We start from the raw sequence: 8,172 nt of genomic DNA on the forward strand, positions 1-8,172 counted from the left end.
ACGAATCTCTGCCGCTGATCCTTGCCACCAATGCCTCTCCCTATGGTCTAGGAGCTGTTTTGAGCCGTTGTTGCCCAAGCGGCAGCGAGGCTCCTATTGCCTATTTTTCAAGCTCCTTGTCCAAGGCTGAAAGAAATTACAGCCAGTTGAACAAGGTGGGGGGGGTGGCGGCTGTAGCAGGAATCAAATGATTCCATCATTACCTTTATGGCTGCCACTTCCTATTGCAGATGGACCATAAGCATCTTCTTGGCATTTTGGCAGAGGATAAATCAACCCCTACTATTCTGTCTCCGCGAATGTCACGGTGGACAGAATTCCTTGCGGCATACTCATTCCACCTGGAATACAAGCCAGGGAAGCATATGGGACATGTGGACGCATTAAGTCCCTGTCTCCTTCCCACAGTTGTCCAAGATCCTTCTCCGGCCTCTACAGTTCTCTTAATTGATGACCTAGAGCTGCCTTTCTCTGGCACTTGCCGTGCATTCCACTAAAGACTCTGTCCTCTCTAAAGTTTTACATTGGGTCCTCAAAGGGTGGCCCAGTCACAGTTTACCTGAAGAATTCCTACCGTACTATCGCAGATGGCTGGAGCTCTCCAAACTGAGGAATTACCTCCTGTGGGGAAACAGAGTAGTAGTGCCATCTTCCCTACGCACACCTGTTTTGCAACTCCTCCACTTGGGCCACCCTGGCATAGCCAGAATGAAGGCATTAGGCCATGGCTATGTTTGGTGGCCCAAGTTGGATGCTGACATTGAAGACTGGGTAGCGTCCTGCCTTCCATGTCAGATGTCTAGACTAGTCCCTCCGGTTGCTCCAGCAAGGGAACAGGGCCTGGCAAGGGGTGCTTGCTCCCGTCTCCACTTAGACTTTGCTGGCCCGGTCCAAGGCCGCTCCTTTCTCATAGTAGTGGATGCTGTCTCTCGTTGGGTGGAGTTGTGCCCCATGTACACCACCACCTCCGATTCCACTATTCATGCTATCAGCGTATGTTTGCGACGCATGGCATTCCAGATACTATAGTGTCCAATAATGGTCCTCAGCTGACCACTGCAGCCTTTCAATCATTTTTAGCCAGCTTAGGCATCAGACACACACCAATCGCCCTTATCACCCAGCCAGTAATGGCCGGGCAGAACGAGCTGTGCATTCTGCTAAAGATGCATTTGGCCGCATGGTCTCCGGCCCCTGGGAACAGAAGGTTAACACCTACTTGTTGGCGCAACACACAACACCCTGTCCGATCTCCAGGAAGAGTCTGGCCGAACTACTAATGGGGAGGCACCTTCGCACACTGCTCGACCGTTTACACCCCACCTACCAATCAAACACCTTAACCGAGCGGCCAGGTCCGCGCTTTCAAACTACGGGAAGGGGTAGTTGTGAGAAATTGTATTGGAGACCCAAAATGGGTTCCAGGGCAGATTGTTCAGGTAACTGGACCATGTTCTTAAGGGGTCCGGTTAGAGGGCGGTCGTCAATGGCAGTGCCATGTGGACCAGTTGCGGCGTCGCAGCATGATCCTAGAACCATCAGACAGACCACAGACCCTCAGAGGCCACATGCATCATGTCCCTCCAACACTGCCACCTGCCGACCAGTGTGCACCCCCGCACCATCTATTCAGCTACCTACAACACCTCGTTCTCATCAGAGGACGTACCTGCATGTTCCAGTCATCCAGCGATGGAGGAGTCGGCCTGGAACCGCACAGCTCACCAGCAGAGGAGGAGCTGGAACAACCTGCATCTTCAGCGATCCCCACGGAACTGAGACATTTGGGGCGGAGCCATCGAAGGTCCACTTATCTGCAAGACTACCTCTGCGCAATAGGGAAAAGGAGTGCTAAGTCCTCGCGCCTCCAACCAAGACTGTCAATCAAGGAGATGCGAGGCTATTGGTCCTGGTGCGCTGGCTGGCTGGCTGGCAGGAACATTGGAGGCTTTCTATTGGCTACCTTCCTGACAGCTCACATATAAAAGAACTGCCAGCCGGGGGAAGTTCTATTCTGTTCTATAGTTGTGTTAAATAAAATTGTTGCAACCATACGGGCTCCATTCTTTTCCTCAGCCGTTCACTACTTAAAACTGATAGTCTTTTAAGCAATGAACTTGGAGAAAATAAAATATCCATAGTTTACTTGCTTGGGAGAAGGACTGTATTAATGATTTTGCTGACTTGTGTCTGTCCTTTTGTAGGAAGTTAAAATCCACCCCTCTACTAGTAGATGAAATATTTTGGGAAATATTAAAAGAGCAAGATATTTCCTCCTAAAAGGGAGGAAGAAACTCATTACTCTCACCTTTGCCAATGGGCCATTAAGGCTTGAGCCAGTCTTTTCTACATAATAAAGATCTATCCCTTTCAGGCAGACCCATCTAGCAAACAGAAACTCACCACAAGGCATCAGCCAGCAAAGCAAACAAACTTTGGTCTTAGGACATCCTCCAAAGTTAGCTAAGACGCCCCAGCCCCTGGGAGTCTGACAACCAATCAAAATGCATTTCTTACACAGGAACAGGAAACTCGGGGATGGGGCCCAGAGTGGGCAGAAAACCAGAACACTCTCAGCATCTCAGCCCTTTTTCTGCTCAGGAACTCAAGCGATGTGATTCTGCTCAGGAGGTCAAGCCATGTGATCCTGTTCACTATTAAACCATCTTTCCAAGCAGCCTCCATGTTTCCAGTGTCTTTTTCCCCACTTGGAACTGAGCCCGGAAGGACATTTCTTCCAACACTTTCATTGAATTGTAGCATTTTTCCTTGACTTTCCAGGCAGACTTCCTTTGGTTTCTTCATGAGATCATGAGTTATCAGTTGAAGAGTAGATTGGCTATCCAGCTCTTACATCTACATCATAAGTGTAGCATTTCTGTTCCTCTTAAGTCTTACATTTTTTATGTAATCAAAATGAAAGCTGATGAGAAGATGCTATCAGCTAGGGCAGTGGCTTCCAGTCTTTTGGGCACAAGGAAAGGGTTCCATGCAGACAGGTTTTTCCACAGACCGGAGGAGACATAGTTTTGTGTGCTGCCTGCATCCCGCGGATGAGACTTTGCTTGTTTGTGTGGCCTGGTTTCTGGCATGCCACAGCCTGATACCAATCCATGGATCGGGGGGGGGGGGGGGGGAACGACTCCTGAACTAGGGTGTCATTGCAGAAGAAGTTGAGAGCTGAGTGAAGGGTTGAATTAATTAGCCCCTTTCCTGCTCCTTATATCACTCAATTGCACCATATGTTGGGCTCTAAGCAATAATTTCCAATTAATCCAAATCTATACATTACTATAATTTTACTCCCTGTTTGAAAGGGGTTTGCTTCTGATATCGGGAATGCTATTATCAGGTAACAATATTCTATAATATTTTCATTAGAATGAGTGTTTTAGTTTTTGACAACAGGCTCATATTTCTTATGTTTGCCCAACCATTCTATGTCGTTCTTTGGTACAAAGGTGTTGATTTAAAATGCAATATTTTCCTGTTCTTTCTGTCATGAATTTAACACAACTCTCTAAGCCAATTATCAATAATCTAGTAAGTAATCATTGTTCTTGTTTGCAAATTAGTTTGTGCTTAAACATCAGTAGTCTCTCAGGTTTGATCAAAGTCCACATTTTGTATGATTGTCTAAATAAGATCCGAGATTCCTCTGTAAGATAGAATTTTTTATTTTAAAAAATTGACTTTTATTAAGAATTTACAGACTACATGGCCTACTTTTATTCTCCATATGCTTTGACAAAGCTGGACTAGTGTAAACCCAAATGCCATACTGGAAAATGGTCTTTAAAAATACAATGTAAAAGAACATATATAAATAATAACCTGTAAAATATAGAAAAGAGAATTGTTGTCACATTTGTGCACTTTGCAAGTGAAACCAACCAAACCTTTATAATAAATTCTTAAGATAATTGTTGTAATTTGGTCTAATGGTTAAGACACCAGAATTGAAAGTAGGTGACAGTGAATTCAAATCCCACCTTAGTTGTGAAACCCAACTGTGTGATCTTGGACCAGTCATTCTCTTTCAGCCCAGCTCACAGGGTTCTTGTGAGGAAAATAAGAGGAAGAAGGTATATTGGGTATGTTTACCGCCTTGAGTTATTTGTAAAAATAATAAAGGTGAGATACAAATAAGGCAAGGTTAGTACAAATTAGCTTTCAGAAAGGATTATATACTTATGTGTTGGAAGAAATTTCCTGTGTTCATTTCCCAGCTAGGAAGCAATCATCAATGTTGAGAAGTAATAGACATGGAAGCCAGCTGCCAGAAAGGGGATCCTTTAATTCAGGAAGGCAAGAAAAGTAGTGACACAACTCCAGCATTCCTGGCTTGCAAGCAGATTGGGGGGGGGGGAGGTGAGTCTGAACCCTTTATGCTTAATTCCCCTTTGAAGCTCCTATAGCTTGATGGGTTTATTTGTGTGCCTCAAGTTAAAGCTATTGCCCTGGATCCTATCTTCCTGCCTTAATGGGTTAATCCTGTCCCAGGATCAGAGATGGGTTTCTATCAGTTCGGAACAGTTCGGCCAAATAGGTAGTAACTTGGTCGGACATGTGATTGTACTGGTTCTATCCTGGGCACCACCATCTTTATTTTCTGTTCTGCACATGCACAAAACAATCTTCATTGAAAAAATGTAAATTTCCCCCCGGGCGAGGAGGACAAAACCTTTTTTTATTACTGGGTAGTTTGCAGGTGCTCCCTTAGCTCCAGCAAGGCTGGAGGCCCCCCCCCCAAATCAAAGTGTTTTGCCATCATTTCATTGGACATGGCTTAGTGTGAGGGTCATGTGACTGAGTGTGCATGAGTGACGCCAAGTTGGCCATGCCCACTCAGTCACATGCCCCCCATCTAACCATGCCCACTGAACCAGCAATAAAAGAATTTTGAAACCCACACTGCCCAGGACCTTTGTCTTTCCTATCCTGGGAGTTAATCTTGTCAGGGGGCAGGAAAAAGGGAGTTCTGGTTTTGTTTTGGTGAGTTATTTTAGCCTGATTCTCCTTATCTTAATAGCTCTACTTAAGTGTTTCCATTGTCAACTCTGTTAGCAAGGCTGCTCTGAATTTTTCTTTCAGCTGCTGCTTTTTGGTTTTCTTAAAGGGGGAATGGATGGCTTGAGTTTCTTGGCACTGTTTTCTGAGGTGTCTCGTGCTGTGAGCTTTCTGGCACTGTCCTTTTGGGGTGTACTTCCCACATACCTTAGGCATTGTTTTCAGATTGAAAAAAGAAAATGATTCAGTTCTTCTGCAGGAATAAGAAAGAGATATGAGGGCCCTGAGAGGAAGACTTTGGTCCTGCTTCCCCCATGTCCTGCCCATTAACCAATATTCACCTCCACCCTGGATATATTTTAAATGAAATGACATACAGCTCCAAAGGGTAGGTTTCGAAATATCTACTGGGTGATGAAAACTGAACAGAGGAACAAAGGAAAGGAGACAAAGAGAATTGAAATAGAAAATAATGATGAAGGTTTGAAGGAAGGAAGGAAGAAGCAAATTTCTGGTGGAAATGATAATACAATAAACATGTTTAAGGTTTCGTGTTTGATGGATAAGAAACATAAGATGGCCTTGCCTCCATATTTGTTCACTGAAGTTTGAATACGATAAGAACATGGTAAAGACTTAGCGAAGATGTGAGGACAGCCTAATGTCAAGTTCTTTCCATCATAGCATAATAGCCAATTCACACTTTCAAAGGAAACCTTCAGAATGACTGTTTAAACTGACCCTTAACAGATTCATTGAAACCAGGCTTAGCTTTGTTTTTAAAGAAATTGCCTGAGGTGATAAGACACAATGATCCATGATTCATCCAATATTCATGTATATGTTAAATATTGTTGAATTGTTCTGACTGTCAGTAACATCCTCTGAGCTCTCTGATTGGCTGAGAGCTCCAGAGGGTGTTGCCGACACACTGTTATTGTTGATTGGCCGAGGGACTGACGGCAGCAGTTGCTGTCGCGTCCCCGGCCTGTGATTGGTTAAACTAGAATATAAATACCTTGGCGGGAGTTTCCCGTCCCTTGAATCGCCTTCAACCGAATAAAGAGTTCTTCTTGTTTGAAACCCTGGCTGTGCGTTGTCCCTCCGTCAATACTTAAAACTGGCGACGAGGGTGGGATTCGGCGATTCCACGCAAGCCTAGGTTTAAAGACAGAGAGTTTATTCCAGCTAGCTGCTGTAAGTCGCTGTCCGCGCCAGCACCGAACGCTGAGGAAAATTTTTCCTGTCACGACTTCAGTCCATCCGCTCCTCACAGTCAGTTGAGCCAGTATGAATTCATTGCCGCCTTTCGCTCCTTTCGGCTCCGCCGGCGAATCCTGGGAAGGATTCATGGAGCGCTTTGAAACATATCTAATCGCAACTAAAAATCAGGCTCAAACGGATGAGGAGAAGTGCAGCTTTTTCTTATCATGCTGCGAACCCTCAATGTTTGCCTCAGCCAGAGCCATGGCTGCTCCCAGACCCGCATACAAATTGGGCTGGGACAACTTGATGGCCAAGTTAAAGGGGCACTATGCCCCAACGCCATCCAAGATTGCCCGCAGTTTCGCATTCAGAAGGCGGGTACAGAAGCCGGGGGAGACGATCAGTCAATTTTTGGAAGCCCTGCGCACTGTGGCGGCCCAGTGCGATTTTTCGAACTTAGAAGAAAACCTAGTCGAGCAGTTTGTGTGTGGTGTGCGGGATGTACACTTAAGAAGCCGCATGTTCCGCCACCATGACATTACGCTGCTCCAAGCAGTCGAGATCGCAAGAGCAGCTGAGCTCTCGGAGCAATCGACCGCCGATCTGGAGCGGCTACAGCTGTCAACTAACCCGGCACCGGCCTCACAAGTGCATGACATTGACTATGATGATATAATCCCTTGTGAGGACCGGGAGCCAGACAACATCGATCAAGTCCGCGCACAACCACGGCGGAAGCCACCTGCTCAATCCACAGCCGCACCGCAAAACGCCAGGGTGCCTTGCCTTAGCTGCGGAGGCCGCCACGACCGCCAAACGTGCCAATTCAAGAATGCGATCTGCCGCCGCTGTCAGAGGCAGGGGCACCTCGCCCAAGTGTGCCGAGCCTCCTTGCCGGCCCCTGCCTTCTTCCAAACTTCTGAGAGGACCAAGCAGCAACAGCGCCGCCAGCAGAGACCAGCTCGCAGAGGAGATGACTGCCACACTGTTTCCGAGCCGCAGGAAGTGGAAACCTCCATCAACCAGGCCTCCTCAGGCAACCGCAAAATCACGGCCAATGTCCACCTGGCAGGTCAGCCTTGCCAGATGGAGGTGGACTCGGGTTCCTCCCGATCGTTATTATCTTGGGACATGTTCTCAACCCTCTGCCCTACAGTTCCCCAAAATAAGTTAGCCCCATCCCGGGTACTCTTAAGGGACTACCAAGGGAAGTTGATCCCTGTTCTGGGATCCTTTCCTATCCCTGTTAGATATGGCAATTTCAAGGGAGAGCTGCCAATCATAATTGTAAAACACAATTTACCGGCTCTTCTTGGCCTTGACTGGTTTAAGACACTGGGACTGTCCATCGGGGGGGTCCACCAAGTTAAAACTGCGACAATAGAGGACGTCCTGCAGGAGTTCTCTGATGTGTTTGATGGACAGCTAGGGTGTTATAAGGGAACCCCCATCTCCCTTAGCTTAGATCCTCAGATTGCTCCTATTAGGCTGAAAGCCCGCAGGGTGCCTTTTGCCTTAAGGGCCAAAGTTGACGCCGAACTGGACAAATTATTGGCGCAGGGTGTCATCGAGCCAGTCGATCATGCTCCATGGGAGACTCCCATAGTTCTTCCGGTCAAGCCGGATGGCTCGGTGAGAATCTGCGCCGACTACAAGTCGACGATCAACTTGGCCCTTCAGGCAAACCCCTATCCAGTCCCTGTTGTGCAACACCTGCTCCATTCCCTGGGGCAGGGTTGCATATTTGCCAAACTGGATATGGCGCAAGCCTATCAACAGCTCCCGGTGGATGACGATGCGGCGGCTGCCCAGACCATCGTCACTCATCGTGGGGCTTTTCGTTGTCGCCGCCTGCAATTCGGCGTATCCGTGGCCCCGGGGATCTTCCAAAGTCTCATGGAGCGCCTGCTCCATGGACTTCCGGGGGTAGTGCCATATTTCGATGACGTTCTGATC

This window comes from Thamnophis sirtalis, unplaced genomic scaffold (genome assembly GCF_051295495.1).
Source record: "Thamnophis sirtalis isolate CommonGarterSnake01/CBP01778 unplaced genomic scaffold, rThaSir2_p1.2 scaffold_5, whole genome shotgun sequence".
Classification (NCBI taxonomy): domain Eukaryota; kingdom Metazoa; phylum Chordata; class Lepidosauria; order Squamata; family Natricidae; genus Thamnophis; species Thamnophis sirtalis.